At 45.7% G+C, this 17,356-nt stretch overlaps 1 pseudogene across 1 annotated transcript; it reads left to right on the top strand.

Annotated features, from left to right (window-relative positions):
• Positions 1-10,298: 10,298 nt before the first annotated feature.
• LOC309890787 (zinc finger CCCH domain-containing protein 11A-like) lies at positions 10,299-16,499 on the top strand (annotated as a pseudogene). The gene is made up of 11 exons: positions 10,299-10,352; positions 10,553-10,672; positions 11,452-11,575; positions 12,006-12,208; positions 12,936-13,055; positions 13,561-13,641; positions 13,936-14,046; positions 14,777-14,805; positions 15,100-15,202; positions 15,406-15,471; positions 15,991-16,499. The product of its transcript is annotated as a zinc finger CCCH domain-containing protein 11A-like (transcript).
• Positions 16,500-17,356: the final 857 nt, after the last annotated feature.

Raw genomic sequence — 17,356 nt, 5'->3', positions numbered from 1 at the left:
AGGATTTCCCGTTAAGAAATGGCATATCCTGATTGTTCTTTCTTGCTCTCCCAAGACCTGAAGTGCGTCTTGGAAGCCCGGAAAGATTTGAGGAGCAGATGGAGATGGATCTCGAGACCTCGACCTCAGCTTCTTCCCAGCCAGAAGAGGCACGGACACGCTGGCTGAGTTCCACAGGGAACGTGCCCTTATCTGCGGATGAAGATTTTGAGAAGCTACTTTGGGAAATCTCAGGAGGCAGACTGGAAGCCGAAATCGACTTAGACCCAGGGAAGGACGAGGATGACCTCCTCCTTGAACTCTCCGAGATGATTGACAGTTGAACTGCGTAGTCCTAGGGTATAATTAAAAAAAAAAAAAAAATTAAAACTGTTCTTCTTGTTGGATACCCCGAGGTGATCCTTTTTCTAACTGAGGCTTTGCAATGAGACTTAAAGCACAGTCCGAAGTGGTAGAAATTGGCAGGATCTGCGCTCAGTTGTCCTAAATTTCCCTGCTGGTCAGAGTTAAGGTCTTGTGCATCCATTCTGTAACTATAGGTGGTTACCTTCGATATCGAGAGGACAAAGCACTTCTTTTGGCACAGAAAGATCTCCATTGGCACGCCATGGTGGCTGCAAATCGATCTTCTGATGGAGCGATGCTCTGAAGGCTTAAATGTAAAGCTTCTTCCTTCCTCCGCCCTTGGCACAACTCGATGTTGGGCACATTGTGAAGCTTCGGTGTTCTGATTTCTCGGACAGTTGATAGCCAAATCCTGGAGTTACTATGTCAACTCTTGACTTTTACTCGTGTATGCCATTGTTTTGACTGTACCCGTGTCAGATGATGAAGCTGTAGGGGTGGGAGGGAGCAGAATCGTTGTTCCAGTGTGTTGTGGACCAAACTTGCTGCCAGGAATGGGGGTGGGGGTCAGCCCACCCAGCCTTCCTTTCAATTATCAGGGAGGATCAAATGGTGAAAAGCAGCAGCTCTGCCATGCGGCTCCACTACCCCCACTCCCTTCTCTTGTGCTATACCAAAGTTCCCCCAGGCTTTGGTTGGTGCTTTTTGCCTGTGTGAGGACTCCGGGGCGAGCAGTCGGGACTCTGCCGCAGTCACAGGGTCGATGAAGGGTTGTTTAAGTGCCTCTTGGTTTTAAAACTTGCTCCCCTGAGCTGCTGGCTCTGCTGCCTGCTACAGCAAATGTTCGGGTGCCATCAGCATCGCACTTGGGCGTGGGCACTGACCCTGCGGAGGACAGAGCTGAGATTCGGGTGTATTGTGTACCCTGCCACCAGCCATCGTTTTTTTTCCCCTAGCAGATCAATTTTGAATTATTTTCCGAACTTTTCGCGGCACGGTAGGCACTTCCCGCTATGATTTGTGAAGCTGTGGGGGCCCTCAGGCATTTGCTGCTGGCAGAGGAAAAGCGCTTGTCGAATTTGTTGTAAATACTTAATGTTTGGACAAAACCACGCGTCTCTGTGTGTGTGTGTGTGTGTGTGTGCTGTGACGCCCCGGCCCCACCAGGGAAAACCTCCGCCGACGAAACTGCTGCTGGAGCTCACGCAGGCCTTCATCGTGCCGAAGGACTTCACGGGGACTTCTGGCGGCTCAGAAATGGGGGAGAAAAAGCCAAATCAGGAGGAGGAGAGCTCAGAGACTGCGCCCACCTGCCCTCGCTTTCCCTTCACCCCAAGAAGCCCTGTTCTACCATCAGCCTTCGCCTCTTCTGCCTGCGGTGCTGGGAGCGGGAGCGGCGAGGCGGCAGCAGCCATGGCGTACCGCGGGCAGGGCCAGAAGGTGCAGAAGGTGATGGTGCAGCCCATCGTATCCTTCCTGCGGCTGGGGGGTGCCGGGGAGGTGGGTGGGGGGCGGCTCGGACCTCAGGGGGCTCGGCCCGGGCCTTGAGGCCTTGTCGCGGGGCCCTGAGGCCTCGCTGTGGGGTTTGGGGCCTTGTCCCGAGCCCGGAACTGTCGTCCCCGTGCTGAGCCCTTAACGCAGCGCCCCAGAACCTCATCTTCCGCTACCTGCAGAACGTGAGTACCGCGGGGAGGGGGCGGGGATGGGGATTTGGGGAGTGTGGGGGGAGTGGGGAGGGTCTGGGGATTCCCCTCGGTGAGTTTTCGGCTCCTGGCTGTGTCCCGGGACGGGTTTGTGGGGGATGGAGAGCTGTGCGGTGTGCTGGTGGGCACAAGGAGCCCGGCATTTCCCCCTCGTGTAGCCGGGCGTGCAGGGGTGTTCCCTTGTGACTGGAAACGTGTTCTTCACCAAACGTGTAGTATTCACCCGATGGTATAACGCTCAAATGTCAGATTGCACATTGGAACTGCCCCTGAGAGTTGCTCCTCGGAGCGTTTGGGAGCTGTCGTGGCTGTGGCTAGCAGGTATTTCTGAACACATGAGAGAACAAAAGTGCTCAGTGTTTGTGGCCCGACTTACTCTCCTCCTTCGTTCTGCAGAGGTCGAGGATCCAGGTGTGGCTCTATGAGCAGGTGAACATGCGGATAGAAGGCTGCATCATCGTGAGTATCCGCACGTCCCCATGTTACATCTTTCATTTTGCCTCATTCACAATCGTGTTTTTTGGTCAAGAAAAGTTATCACAAGGAAAAAGAGATTTGTACTTCTCTGCCTTTCCCCTCGCCCTGCCCTTCCCTCCCGCTCCTGAGCCCTTCGTCAGGCCTTGCTGGGCCCTCTGTCCGGCTGTCTGTCCGTCCATCCGAACCTCTGGCCATCTGTCCCACCACCCTGCCCCGTCCCTGCCCTCTCCCTAAGGAAGCAAAGAGTCCCCGGTCTGCCTTCATGGGGGGGTTGGGGGGGGGGGGGAGGGAGAGGGGAGGTTCTGCTGAGAAAAAAATGAAAGATTTCCCCCTTAACGGGCGCCTTGCGAGTTCTTTCGAGTTCCAACCTTCTGCCTTCCTTCCGTAGCAGTGCCTCTAAGGGGTGCGCTGTAAGGCAGCCCTCATCTGGCGCGTTGCTCCTCCGTTCCCCCAAGGAACTGCCTTCAGGATCTGACTAACTCTGGATGCACCCGGTTGTCGCCTTAATTTCTCCTTTAGCTTGCTGAAAACAAGCCGGTTGGGTGACCTTTTGCGTTTCTCGCTTAAAATTTGGATCGAGGAGGTCTGTGTTTCCTTACGCTGATGTCCACGCTGAAGGTGCAGAAGGGTTCCGTGCTGTTGCTTGGGTCAGCCTTGTTGCCAGGTTTGGAATGTTTAGCCTACCGGTGCTTCGGTGCTGTTGGGCTGCACTCAGAGTGTGAGCTCTGGGCGTTATTTCTCAAATACTGCGTTATTTGAGCGTACAGACCCGAGATATTCTGCGGAGAGGTGATTTAAGGCACGTCAGAACCACCGCTGCGGCGTGTGCCAGCGTCGGACGCCCGTTCGAGTGATCGGGCGGAGCAGGTGAGTTGAATTTGGTGCTGGGTGGCGAGGTGGTGTTGGGGGAAGAGCTAGGCTAAGGAGAGCTTCCTCTTGCTCTGCCCCTTCCCATCTCAAATGGCCGCTTCCTGGGGAGATGGGTTCGTTGGGAGGTTAACTACAACGTTACAGTGAGGATGAGGAATCACCTTTAGTCCCGTAGGTATTTGCTGCCAGGCCGCAGCGTTGATTTCAGAAATTGTATTTAAAAAAGGGAAAAGAAAGGAAAGATGTATTCTTTAACATACTCTCTTTTCTCGGAGAGTAGATGGAGGAGCTTCAGCCGTGCCCTTCCTCCGGAAACGATTCCCAGTGTCTGCTCAGACACTGAGGAGGAAAATGGAGGAGAGCCACCCGATAGAAATAAAGGAAAGAAGGGGTCATGGATTCAGGGAAAAGCACTACTTAAAAAATTGGTGCTCTCTAAAAACGGGTTAAGGGTTTGGGACCTGCAGGTGCTGCCTACACCTGTGTGCGTTGCAGTCGTGCCTGTTGCCACTGAGCAAAACGGGGAGAGCTGCTTTGTCGAACGCGGCGTGTTAAAGCACGTGCCACTGCCTGGAAGAAAAGCACGGACTTCCCTCGTGTGGGCCTTCTTCCCTAGCGATCTGTGGTTTACCTGATGGTTTCCCATAAGCTGAGAATGTTTAAAAGAAAAAAAAAAAAAACAAAAATCAAAAACCAACACCAACGTTGAGAGTGGTGAAGCAGATCCTCACGTGGGGACTCAGAATCAGCGGTGACATCACCATGCGAAGCATTGTGTGTGCTTCGGGTTGGGGCTGCTGCGAGCCTCGCAGCGGGGAGGGAGAGCGGATCCGGGGTGCCTCTGTGTCAGCCCTCTGCCCTGGTGGCTTTGTGAGCACTGAGAGTTTGACTCCTGTGTTCCCAGCTTTCGCTTCCGCACCTGCGGTGTGGCAGAGCCAGCGAGCTGCTTGCTCAGCTGGAGGAGGAAGAGGAGTGACCTCAACATTGCCGAGGTAAAGCACAATTATTGAAAAGATTTGGCAAAGATGTGGGTTGTACCAGCGCGGCTGCTGCAGCTGCAGCAGATCCTGGAGCATTGGAGAAGATAGAGAGGGTTTTCTTCATGAAAAGAATGCTGTTAAAAGTGTTTTCATGCCAGAAATTAGGATAAACGCCTCTGTTGTTTGACATCCTCTATTGAGCTGGCACATTGGCATTACAGCGTACCTGGCACGCTGTTTGTATTAAAAAAAAAAGGTATTTTATTCAGGGCAGGCCAGAAACCTGCCTTGGCACTTGCACATCGCAGCAATGCTTACAGACCCTGCATCCTGGCTGCCAGGCCAGGATCTAAATCCGATGGTGCTGTTGGTAAACTGAAGCTCAGGAAGCGCTTCTGGGTTTTTTTGTCCTTCCATGTGAATTTTTACCCTGTGAAGATGGTGTATTAAGCTATTTTCGTAACAACAAATAGGTTTAAAAGCAGTTTCAGTTTAACATCTACACGCTTGGGTGTTATTAACAGAGCTTTGTATACTGAGCTGGTGCTTGGTAGGAGAAAAAACATCAATCTTACCTGGGAAACCTGGACCCCCTCAGCTACATACTGCTATGAGGAAACTCAGATGTAAGAACACACTTAAATAACACCTCACCAGAGCTGTTGTGCTCCTGACCACCAAAGGCACCTTTTTCCAACACCGTCGTACTGGAAGTTGATGCAGCTGGTTCCATCCGTAACGTGTGACTGTACAGTGCTGTAAAAGAACTATTTTTTCACAGCTTTGGAGAAAGTGAAGCAGAGAAAACCACGCATAACCACTGATACCTGGACCCCAAACTGCCACAGGCTGACGGTGATGCCCACTGGATATCTCCTGATACCCTGCTGCCTTCTGACTGCTCCAGCAGAAGTCCTGTTTTAATTAGCCAGCAGGTCCCTCTGAGGGAGGGACTTTGCTAAAACGCCTGCCGTAGGAAGTATCCTACGGGAGCCAAGTTGCTAAACGGATGTGTGGTTTTCCCTTAACCCCCTCACCCCTGACTTTCCAGCTCCTGACAGCACTGCCCACGTGTGCAGTGTCACCGTGTGCCATCTAGGTGCCAGCTGCCATGGTTTATATATTGTAAAATTAGTGATTTGGGACTCGTGAGCACTGAGGAGAGGCTAGCAATTGCTTAAGAGCTTTCCTTGTGTCGCTCTGGGGCAGGGAGATGGGTGAAACATCTTAGGCTTGAAAGTGATTCCCTGCAGAGTGACGTGCTCAGATCTGCACAACAGATCTGTCGTTTTGGTCACCTTATTAGATCCCTGCTTGAGAGGTTGCTTGCAAGAATCGATTCGTCTTCACCTTGATGTGTCAAGCTAAAGACAAATCTGTGCCGAAGCACTGTTTGATCAGACGAGTGCCTCAGTTCAGGATTGTTCTTTGACAGCTACAGAAACAGCAGGACGATCAGCGCCTTCAGGAACAGATGAATTTGATCTTGAGGCTGTCGTAAAACAGGTCCCTGAAGTCTGAAGACTCTTCAAATAGTTTGGGCCAGCAAGGAGCAGCTGTACGTGGCGGCTGCGGTAACTCGGGGCTCCGAGTCTCAGAGAGCGTGGTGAAAGGTGACCCCCAGCTGGCTGCTGGAGGAAGCTGAGGCAGCGTTCAGCTCTAACCTTTGCCTTCTTGGCTGGCATCTTTGCACTCCTGCTGTCAGTGGGTGTTGAGTGTCCTTCCCGGCAGCCTCAGAACGTGCCCTCAGATGTAGGCAGCATTTAGCAGCTAGAATTCCCTCAAATAGAAAGAGTACAAATGATGCGTTTTCTGCTTTTGCTTTGGAACTCTTAGCTTGAGGTTTTCCTGCAGGCCATGAGGTTTCTTGCAGCAGCAGGGATGAGTTGTGTTAGCAAGAGGCTGTTCTGTGCTTCGACTGTGGGAAGATGAATGGTTACGTGTGCACCGTTAAATATAACTTGACACCTAGCACACCGCACTTGCAGCCTGTGGGGTGCTTTAACAAGCAGGTAAATCAGCAGAGGCTGTTTTGCAGCCGGGGTGATGCTGGGTGATTAAAAAGCAGGGGCAGAACAAGGAGTTTCTAGTGTTTGTTCTTGCTTGTCATCCGACTCTCCACTTCCACTGTTCTTTAAAAAAAACAAAAACAAACAAACAAACAAATAAAAAAAAAAAACAAGCAAGGGGTAAGCATCTTAATATCTTTATTATAAATGGAAGGCACAAAAGAGGCCAGCAACAGAGACTGTCCAAGAGAAATGCTTTGTGCTTTATAAACAAACAAGGAAGTACCCTTAGGTGGGTGTGATAATCCTCCTCTAATGCGTTTTTGGGGTGCAAAAATAGATTTGTTCCTTTCTCGCTCTTCTCTGCAGGACAAAGGCAGAATAGGCACTGCAAAGTTAGACCAGGGAGGTCAGTTTGTTCCGTACTGAGAAAGACAAGCCTGTAAAACAAACTAGACAGATTTTCTTTGTAGTATTCATCTTCCTTCAGCAAAGGCAAAGCTTATGACACTTGTTGGTGTGTATTTCCAGACCCCCAGCTACTGGCACTGTAGCGCATCTCTAATTCTTTGGTACAAAAGGTTCAAAATCTCTTAATGCAAAAATTTTACCAGCACCCTGGAGCAAAAAAAAAGAAATCTAAAACCCTTACCAACTTCTATTACAGACCTGCTGAGTGCACCAGAGTTACTCATTTTTATTCAGGCTTTCAGGGGCAACTTCAGTTGGTTTAGCGCTTGGATTGCTATGTTGGCAGATGTCAGTTTAAAAAAAAAAAAAAGCTTTTGAGGTCCTTTTTAAAATGAGACTGCTTTTTTGGAATTTGGAATACTGCAAGGTATCGTTGGTTTTGCTTTCTTCCTATTCCTTAGACCAGATCCATTCAGATTCTGAACAGCGTTCCCGGTGTGTTCAGGAAAATGGAAGGCAACAAGCAAAATGATGAGCTCCTTGGGCAGTCAAAAGAGCTAAATCTGGAGAGTGTTTTGAGTCAAACTTCCATGCTAAGGAGCACCAGTAATTGTTAGAAGTAGCTGCAGAGGAACCTGCATGGCACTGGGTGTGTTTCTGAAGGTGCTAAAGGTCCGAAGTGACGATTCCTATCCATACTAAAGAAGAGAAGGAAACGTTGCACTTAACTACTGTTTTTATTCCCTTTGTCCAGCAGTCAAAAGCAGTAACTAATATGAGAACCCAACTTTTCCTCTCTTTATTTTAGATTTGGGAAAATTCCCTGCCAAAACAATATTTCCTGGAAAATTCACTAGTGTTTGTGTGAGTAAAAGCTTCCAACCTTTTATTATTAATTTGTAAGAACTATTTCATCCACTTTTGTCCAGAAGAGTCAGAAATAATTTGCACAGAAATGTGCAGCGTTTTAATGAAAGGATTCAGAATCACTCTAATTTGAACTGGTTGCAGGTTTTGTGACATTTAGTGTCTTAAAAAAAAAAAAAAATCAAAATTTCTGACTTCATATCAGAAAAAAAGAAAAAAAAATGCTTGTGGCGAAATAAAATCTGTTGCAGCTCTGCTCATCGAAAACTCATTGGCTGTTAAATTGGACCTAAGTCGTCTTCTCTAACCTTTCATGATCCTGCAGCAATGGCTGATGATGGATATATGGATTAGGGAACAGCACGTGATGGCAAACCTGTGGTATTTGCTACTGTACTGGGTCTGGCTGGAATGTTTACTTTCCCTGCAGCAGCCCATACAGTGCCGTACTCTGTACTTGTAGCTGGAACAGCAGTGTTATCACCCCAGTGTTGTGTGTACTGCTGAGCAGCAGTGGCACAGCATTGGGCCTTTCTCTAACCCTCCTAGGGGGTGGGCAAAAAGGTGAGGAGAGAAACATCACTAGGGCAGCTGACCTAAACCAATCAAAGGGATATTCCATACCATGTGATGTCCCACTCAGCAATAAAAGGTGGAAACAGGAAGAAGAGGGGAGGGGTGGGCTCTCGTTGGGAAAACGTCGGTCCTCCTCTCGAACACCGGCTGCGTGCGTTGAGGCCTTGCTTCAAGGACGTGGTCAATCATGGCTCATTTGTGGGAAGTAGAGAGTAATTTCTTTCCTCTGCACTTCCATATAGCCTTCATTTATTTTGTTTGTTTGTTTTCCTCCCTTCTTTTTATTTTTCCTTTTCCCCTTTCCCTTTTTATTTCCCCTTAGTTAAATTGTTTAGTTCATGGTAGTCTTTATTTAATTATTGTAATTTTTTCCCTTTAATTAAATTATCCTTATCTCAACCCGTGAGTTGTTCTTTGCTTTACTTCTCCCCCTCCTCATCTAAAGGAGGGGGAGTGAGAGAGCGGTTGTGGGGTTTAGCTGCCCAGCACGGTAAAACCACCACAGCTACAGCGCAGAAAGAAAAACCAAATTGCTTCCAAAAAATCAAAGTAATTCAAAATCCTTGGTATCATGCAGCCGTGCCACTGGCAAAGTGAGCATTCCCCTGCCTCTCAAAGCTTGCTGTACCCTTGATCTGCTGTCTTGCTGCTGTTAATTGATTGCAACTCTACATGTCTGATCAGGGCTACGAGTTGTTCTCGATATGGAGATCATACAACATCTACTGTGCACGCTTGGGTGTATAGATATGTTTATCCTGTATGCATGTACATCCGTATGCATATTTGTGTGCTGGCCCCCAGATCCCTCATGTTACAAAGCATCGGCCTCGAAGGCATACTCATCAAAATCTTTTGCAGAGCCTCCATTTTTTTCTAGTTCCCTCAAAATGAGAGAATTTTTACGCGCTCTCTGTGTCGAAAAGGCAAAAATTCTGATTTTCAGTGTCGCTCTCGCTAACTTTCTCTCACTCCCTCCTCGTGTGTGTATAAACACAGATGTGTGTATGCGTATGCACATCAGTGGATTTAGATGCACTGGTATGTTTTTTGCTGTACAGGTAATAAAGACGGGGAAAGGTTTTTGTGTTTTCTTAATAGGTGAAGAAATCTTGAAGACCAGAGATTGGAACATGCTGAATTTTAAATTAAAAAAAAAAAAAAGAAAAAAAAGTTAAATTGTCCGGCTGTGGAAGATGGAGCCTCATTTTTGCAGCCACTTTGAATCACGAGTTCATCTCTAAATGCGCTGGGTTTTTTTTGTTTTTGTTTTGTTTTGGTTTTTGTTTTTTATTTTTTTGAAGAGCTAACTAACCGTGGCTGCATCCAGTCTGAGAGAGCATTCAAATGGACTTGCTTCCTCTCTTAGTTATAAGCTGTTTAAAAGCGCATCCTATGTTTGAATTGTGGATGAGAGGTTCCCTTGGCAAAGTGAGGAGGAAAATTCTTCCTACCCCTTTATTATTAATTCACGGATTCAGTCTTGGTTCGGCCTACAGGAGCAGTTAACTGGAAGCCTTTGAAGATCGATAACTTTGCTGAGGTTGTCCAGGTAGGTGAAATCGAAGACCCACAGGGCCTGGAACGTGCTGTTTAATGCGTCCTAACTGTGTTCTAGAGAAGTTATTTGTAGCCATAGTTGATTATTGACTTGCATGTATCATCAGGTGGTTTTTTAAGGAGTGACTCCGTTTTCAGGCTTCCAGATGTGCTCCAAGTCATATTATTGAGGATGTGGAAGAGAACGCTTGCTGACAAAGCTCCTGGCAGCTTTACAGAACTTTAATATTTAGTTAGTTCATGTAACAGCTGATTTCAAGGCTTTGCTCTCTTTGAGAGACTGATAACTTGATTTGATTAACTGAAGAAAGCTGGAAAAATGTTTGTTCCTCATTATTTTTCACTTGTTACTTTCTTTCGGGTTACTTTTAAAAAGAAGATTTCACTGATCACAAGCCAGTAGAAGACTTTCAGCCCAAGCAAGGGTGAAGACAGCTCTCTCCAAGAGCAGAGGAAGTCCCTGTGGAGAGAACCCGAGCTTGTTAGCAGAACTCGTCGGCATGTCTAAACAAGGAGACGATTGCTACTTCTATTTCTATTCTACCTGTAGCAAGGTATGGCTGGCTTTCCTTTGCTTTGCTTTTTTTCCCCCTTTTTTTCAGGAAGGAGTAGATTAGGAGGAGGAAGCACACTGGTCTTTGGTTAACTTGAGAACCAGATAGATTGTGAATTCAGTTGTAGCACCATTAGGCAGCAGCATGGCCATTTTTGAGGCTGTACTCTATTTTCCTTGTTGGTTTCCTTTTGGTTCCAGGGAGACAAATGTGCCTACCGCCACTGCGAAGCTGCTCTGGGCAATGAGACGGTCTGCAAGCTGTGGCAGGAGGGTCGTTGTTTCAGGAATGTCTGCCGATTCAGACACATGGAAATTGACGTGAGTGCCTAACAATGTGTTCTCAAAATAAATCCACAAAAGCATTTTTCAGTGCCGTAGGTGTACTGATTGTGCTTTTGCAGGATAGATTTGTTTGCTTCAAAATCATACTGGTTTCTGTTACCAAGAGAGGGGGTGGGAGGAAGCAGAGGGAAATAAAATCAATGCCTTAGGTATGTCTTAGCAAGATATTTGTTTATTTTTTTTTATTAGATGCTGACAGTTTTCTCAAGAGATGCAGAATAGCTGTTAAATAGACTGCTAAAACGTGCTGGAGCAGGGGGGTAATAAACAGGCTGTTCTATCCTCATGGGAGCAGGCTTGATAATGAACTATCAGGTGTCTTCTGACCCACAGTCCTTCAGATAACGCTGTTGTAGCTGCCTGGGGTAGGAAGTGGGGAAAGTTAAAGGTGCAGCAGAACTAAGTCTCCAAGAAGTAGTTCTAGACAGGGTTAACCTAGGCAATTTCAGATGTTCTTTTTCCCTCTGAATAATCCTAGTATAATCCTAGGTGTATTAGTTTAAGCCACCCTCAAGTGATGTCTGAGAGTGCCTGTCTTCTCAAACTGAGTGATGACCAAACTAAATGTGCATAGTGGTTACAGCTTATGCAAACTTTGTGAATATGCCCAGAAATACTACACTTAACTGAGAAACTGACCTTTGGAATGCTGTTTCAGCACTGTGTTGTGACAGCTGTCACGATCTGGAGCTGTGCATCTCTTTGCAAGCCTCAGGTGCATGTTATCACGAGCTTTTCTTTCTTTCTGTCTTCAGAAAAAGCGCAGTGAGATTCCTTGCTACTGGGAGAACCAGCCGGGAGGCTGTCAGAAAGCCAACTGTGCTTTTCATCATGCAAAGGGACGTTACATCGATGGACAATTCTTACCACCAAGCAAGAGTGAGTTTAGGTCCTTTTTCTTTAAGCGCTGAAGAATTAATTTTGAGTATTACTTAGTGGGTGCCAATCCTGTAGGGGGCGTCAGGTAACTGTTCATTTGTGAGGGCAGGAAAAGGTCTGCAGTCATAGGTGTACTGCACCGAGTGTACTGCTGGTGTTTGTTTTCTGCTTTCGTGCTCAGCTTCTCTTTGCTTTGTGTGATGTTTGCCTTGCAGTTTGCTTCCTGTTGTTTCCTCTTTTGCTGGGTGGTAGGGAGATGTGTTGTTGTTGGAAGGGAAATCATTGTTCACGGTGTAAGCAGTGATGGGATGGGCAAAAGGAGATGCTGAATTCGTTGTCTGTGCGGGTTATCTGCCTTTGCTACCATCTCTTTGCATTGTGGTCAAAGTTTTAAACTGCCATATTACCGATGATCCTCCTCTTCCTCTAGCTACACTGCCAAGTCCGCCTGAGTGCGCGGACGATGATCTGAAAGTGGCTCAGATGTCACTGCAGCAAAACAAACTTTCTGTCCAGTCAAATCCCTCTCCACAGCTAAGGGGGTGACGAAAGTGGAAAACTCTGAAAATGTCCCAAGCCCTACACACCCTCCAGTTGTAATCAATGCTGCAGATGATGATGAAGATGATGATGGTGAGCATGTTTTGGTTCTTGGAAGGAATTTGTGCTGTAAATGATTGTGTAAATCTTTGTTTCTTGAAGGAATTTGTGCTGTAAATGAATGTGTTAAATCTTTGGTTCTTGAAGGAATTTGTGCTGTAAATGAATGTGTTAAATCTTTGGTTCTTGAAGGAATTTGTGCTGTAAATGAATGTGTTAAATCTTTGGTTCTTGAAGGAATTTGTGCTGTAAATGAATGTGTTAAATCTTTGGTTCTTGGAAGGAATCTGTGCTGTAAATGAGTGTATAAATCACAGATGACCTGAGGTCTGACTAGCGATAGGGCAGGCAGTCTGGCCAGGTCACTGGTGGCTTTGTCTGGCAGTCAGTGGACAGAAGCTGAAACGTTGGAGGAAAGCTTAGAACCACTCCTGGCTTTAGCTGGTCTTTTGTGTAAAGTTCTATGTGAAACTAGGAAGGAAATTTCTTTTTTCTGTCTGAAGAGCAATGTGTTGTGTAGTAGTTAAAGCTGCAAAGAGAATCTAGAGTCCTAGATGTTTTGTCCTAGTGTATTCTACTTAGGAGTTCATCAGGTCAGTGTAGCTGTTTAAAAACAAACAAACAAACAAACAAACAAACAAACAAAACAAAACAGCAACAAAGTTTTTTATATGAACCATGGGCTGAAGTGTCACTGCATGAGCTACGTAATCATGACCAACCTGGTCTATGCATAACTGAATCGATTTTTCCCCTTCAGACCAACTTTCTGAGGAAGGAGAAGAAACTAAAACTCCCGTCCAGCATCCAGCTGCGGAAGGCAAAAATGGATTACGGGTGATTTCCACTCGGAAAGGCAGTTCTATTACTACTAAACAAGGTATGCCAGCACCTTAGTAGGATAAATCAGAAGAACTTGACAGTTAAGTCAAAAGCAGCGTGGTGTAAAAACACAACAAAATGTAGGGGTGCTGAATGGAGTCGGTTATTTCCATGATCTCATTTCTGCCATTAATACCATCATGTGCCCATTGGGTCAGAAAGGTGAACTCCTTTTCTTTACTTTTGGAGAACAAAACAGGGCCACAGCATGGAGTTTAAATGGCTGCACGTGCAGCCTTGCAACCACTGCTGATAAGCCATATCTAACGATAGAGGGATCTAATATTGTGTAAATGGATTAAAATTAAAACTACATTTTGAACCCTGAAGGATGAAAGGAGGGGCAAAATGCCATTGGTTCTATGGCTCTTTCACTTGTGAGGAGTGTTGACAGGCTTTATTCGAAATACTTCAGAAAGTTCCTGAGCGCTAAGAAGCCTGAGGACCTGTGGTCCTCAGTGAGTGCCTCTAAGCCTGTCTCATGAACTGTTTCCTGTTTTCAGAGGGCAATCTGAATTTTGGAATAAAAACACTTGAGGAAATCAAATGGCAGAAGATGAAGGAAAAAAAGAAGAGACACGGTGGTGAGTTAATATTGCCTACTTTCTTATCCTGTTCACGGCAGGTGATGGTGACTGGGAGCTGCTTGAGGGACAGACTTCCATTTTTAGCTGGGGGCATAAAGCAACCTGATTCTCAGCCAGCTGGTATTCTAAATGGGAGTCCAAAGGGCAACCAGAGGCAAATTAGTCACCTCTCTTCTTTACATGCTCTGCTTGCTGTATTTTTGACAGTAACAAATCATTTAAAGTTTTTTGTTCTTTGTGATAGTTTTTTATGTTGGGTAAACTTCCTTATGTTTTGGTTGCTCTGAACAGAAGGTTCTTCAAGATCTTCTCTTCGTCCCGTTGATTCTATGATTTTTCCTGCTCCAGAAGAGGAAAATGTCCGGACAGTGGTGAGAACTGTGACAGTGTCTTCCAAGAAAGGTAATAATGAATGCTTTTGTTTTGATTTCATTACTCCTAAACTGGAGGGTTAAGCAATAATTAAAACAATTCACCCATGTTAGCCTTCTGGTGCTGCCTTCTGTTCAAAACGTGCTTTTATGCTTAAAGTCCCTGGTTGTACTGGAAAGATTTGGTGCTCAGGTTAAGTGCAGTGGCAGGAGAAAAAAAAAAGTGTCAGTATGCCAATAGGGGGGTAACTGAAAAACAGAAGAGTAACGAGAAGAGCGAGCTGTAGAAGCCAGTGCTATATAAGAAGCAATTTCTGAAGCATTAAAGAGGCGTACAGTGGCAGGTGTGGACACAGTATGACAGGAGTTTGTGTATAAATTGTTTAGAGCTGTGCAAATGCCTTTTAAAGGGAAAAAAGTGTGGAAGTACTTTTACTTGTAGACATTCACCTTAGAAAGGAATATTTCTCAGCATTTGCACCTAAGAATATTCTGCTTGCTTATGCAGCTTTGTTCTGCACAAAGTATAGGTGTCAAGCAGACTCAGATTCACTCTCTACTATCTCAGCTGGAATTTGAAGCAAGCACTGAGACTATTAATATTTTTTTTCCATGTTAATTATAGTTAAAATATGAGTTTGTGTGGTCTAGCTGTCAAAACAGTGTCTGACTAGGGTTTTTTGGACATGGGCTAACAGGATAATATTTCTGTTGGCTACTGGTTTCTGTGAAATAGAAAAAAAAATTCCCTTTTGTTTTAGGGGAGGAACCTGTGGTTCGAGTAGATCTTGCTGATAGACAAGGAAAATGGAAAGCCTCTGCGGGTGAGAACTTTTTACGAGCTGTTACGTAGGTGCTGCCTTCTATATATGACTGCATTAAAGAGTATTTGTGATGTATGAAGGGAAAATACATTGCAGTGGAGATCTGTGTTGACGGCAGAAATGGAAAAAAAAAAAAAAATCATTTAGCAGCTGAAAGGCAATTCTATGAAAATATGCTTGAAAAAGAGAAGCTTATTGTTGACTGTTCTCAAACCTTCCTGCAAAGAAAAGTTCTTACAATATTCCTTGTTTTCTCTGAAGATGATGTAGGCAGCCTTCCAGTGAAGCGCAGCCTTGCTGAAAGGCTGGGGAAGAAGGTAGAGGCTCCGGGAAATGCTGACAAAGCACCCAAGAGAGAGACAGGTACTAAACGGGCATCTGGATTGGATTCCTGGGTTTCGTATTTAGTCTTTCTGTTTGTCCTTTTCCAGTGATGTTTCTTTTTGCATGTTGGCTGAGGTCGTAATCACTGGGATTCAAAGTTACCTTTCCTGTCTTGTTTTGAAATGTGAACCTGAAGTTGACATTATGCAGCCTCCCTAATTCGTTCTTTTTCTGTTTTGCAGTTCGAGTTCCCAAGTCTCTGAAGGACAGGCTGGGATTACCTCCTAAACAGACCAGTACTGAGAGAGGTAACAGCTAGATCTTAAATATGCTTTCTCCTCCTTCCTTTCCACGAACTTGGACTGCTTTCATACATCCCTACAAACTAATTTAAACGAAAACAAAGAACTGACGCCTCTTGGTTGAGTGCTGAAGCTCTTCTGACAGCCACTATCAGAACTCTGGCTCTAGGTGTGTGTTTATTTTCTACTTGTGCCTTGTCGAGGTTTTTAGCTGCTTCTGTGAACCGTTACGTACAATTAGAATAGAACCACTGCCAGGAGCAGGAATTTGAAATGCAGTCTGAAAAAGTAATAAAGTAAAGCAGCATTTCTGTGTAGCAGTTCTCTCTGGATAGGGCTGGTCTTCAAAATACAAGTGGCTCAGAGGAGGAGGAGAATGTTGTTCTAAGGATATTGTTCTAAGATGCATTATTGGGAACGCTCAAGATGAGTTTTCCTTAGTGCTCTGACAAATTTTGGAGACTTAAAATATTGCTGGACTCTCTTTAAATGTTGGTGCTTCTCCTCATTTCTTGATGATGACAGGGAAGGCTGCTAAGCCGATGGGAGAGATCCATGTGAAAACACTGGAGGAAATCCGTCGTGAGAAAGCTCTTCAGAGACGCGAAACTCAAGCCAAAGCCGAGGCTGAAGGGCACGGTAAAACTGAAGATTCCAGCGCAGGGGCAAGAGCTGCTCGTGCAGGTCGCATGCAAACTTTCTCTGAAGCCTTGTCTGAAAAAAAGAATAATCGCTTGGTAGAAGAGAAGAAAAAAGCAGGAGAATGCCATAGCAAGAGCAAAATTCAGGGTGAGTCCAAGAAGCAGCTCGCTCTGTCCGGGCCCAGCAAAGGGCAGGCGAAGGAGCCGGCAGGAAAAGTCAAGCCAGAAGGAGAAGTGCGTGTTAAAACCTTGGAAGAAATAAAGCGTGAGAAAGCTCTGCGGATGCAGCAGAGTGAAGGAGATGTGCCAGCTCCCTCAGCACAACCCGGACCTGCCCCAGCAGAGCAGAAATGTTTATGGAGCACAAAACTAACAGGTAATAAGATGCTTTAATGCCTGCCCCAGTGAGGTGCTTCCCATATTGAGCAAGTTCAGTTTGCTCAGGATCTGCTTCATGGATAAATGCTGAATGGCTTGCACATTGTAGCCTTTCTCTCTCTCTCTCATGGGACACAAGGAAATAAATGCACAAAGGAAACAAGTACCCAGCTTTCTTTATTTCTGCCGTTGACAACACTTTTTTTTTTGTCTTTTTTTAAAGCACCTGAAAAAGAAGAAAAGAAGGCAGTGGAATTGAACCGGCCTTTTCCTAAACTTTCCTCTGGACCTGATGTACAGGTGAGTCCTCTGTGAAGACACACATACATTCGTACAATTTCTGATAATTCTGACAAGTTTTGTTACTCACCGTGTGCCACCCTCTTGAGTGTGTTCTTACCCTTCAGCAGCTGGTAGGAGCTGCAGTGCAGTCTAAATCCTATCGCCAGCAGCATTTCCAGACAACTCTGTAATCCTCAAACTTGGAATCAGTCTGTTTATACCACAGCAAGAAAGAAACCCTGTTAGCACCAGCTGAAATCTACACAGTTAACGTGGAGGGAATTCTTTTTGTTCTTACTGACTTGATCTGTCAGACATGAAGGATTTAATACAGAAGGCCAGAGTTCTGTGTTCAAGGAAATCAATCTGTCAGTGGATACTGTATAGGGGAACTTGTATGACTTTCTGCTGCTTAAAAAGAATGTGATAAATAGATGTACAGCAGAACACCCTAGCTGTTTAAAGAAGCTTGCCATAGTGGATATTGCAGATATGTGAGACTGCGTCCATAGTAAAGCATGGCTCTTGTTACAGGCAGAATTTTATGGGAAAACAAACAAACAAACAAACAAACAAAAAAACCAACAGTA

This window comes from Aythya marila, assembly GCF_965140915.1.
Source record: "Aythya marila genome assembly, contig: HAP1_HAP1_SCAFFOLD_179, whole genome shotgun sequence".
Classification (NCBI taxonomy): Eukaryota; Metazoa; Chordata; class Aves; order Anseriformes; family Anatidae; genus Aythya; species Aythya marila.
The sequence above is the reverse complement of the archived record's forward strand: the minus strand, read 5'-3'. Positions and strand labels throughout refer to the sequence as shown.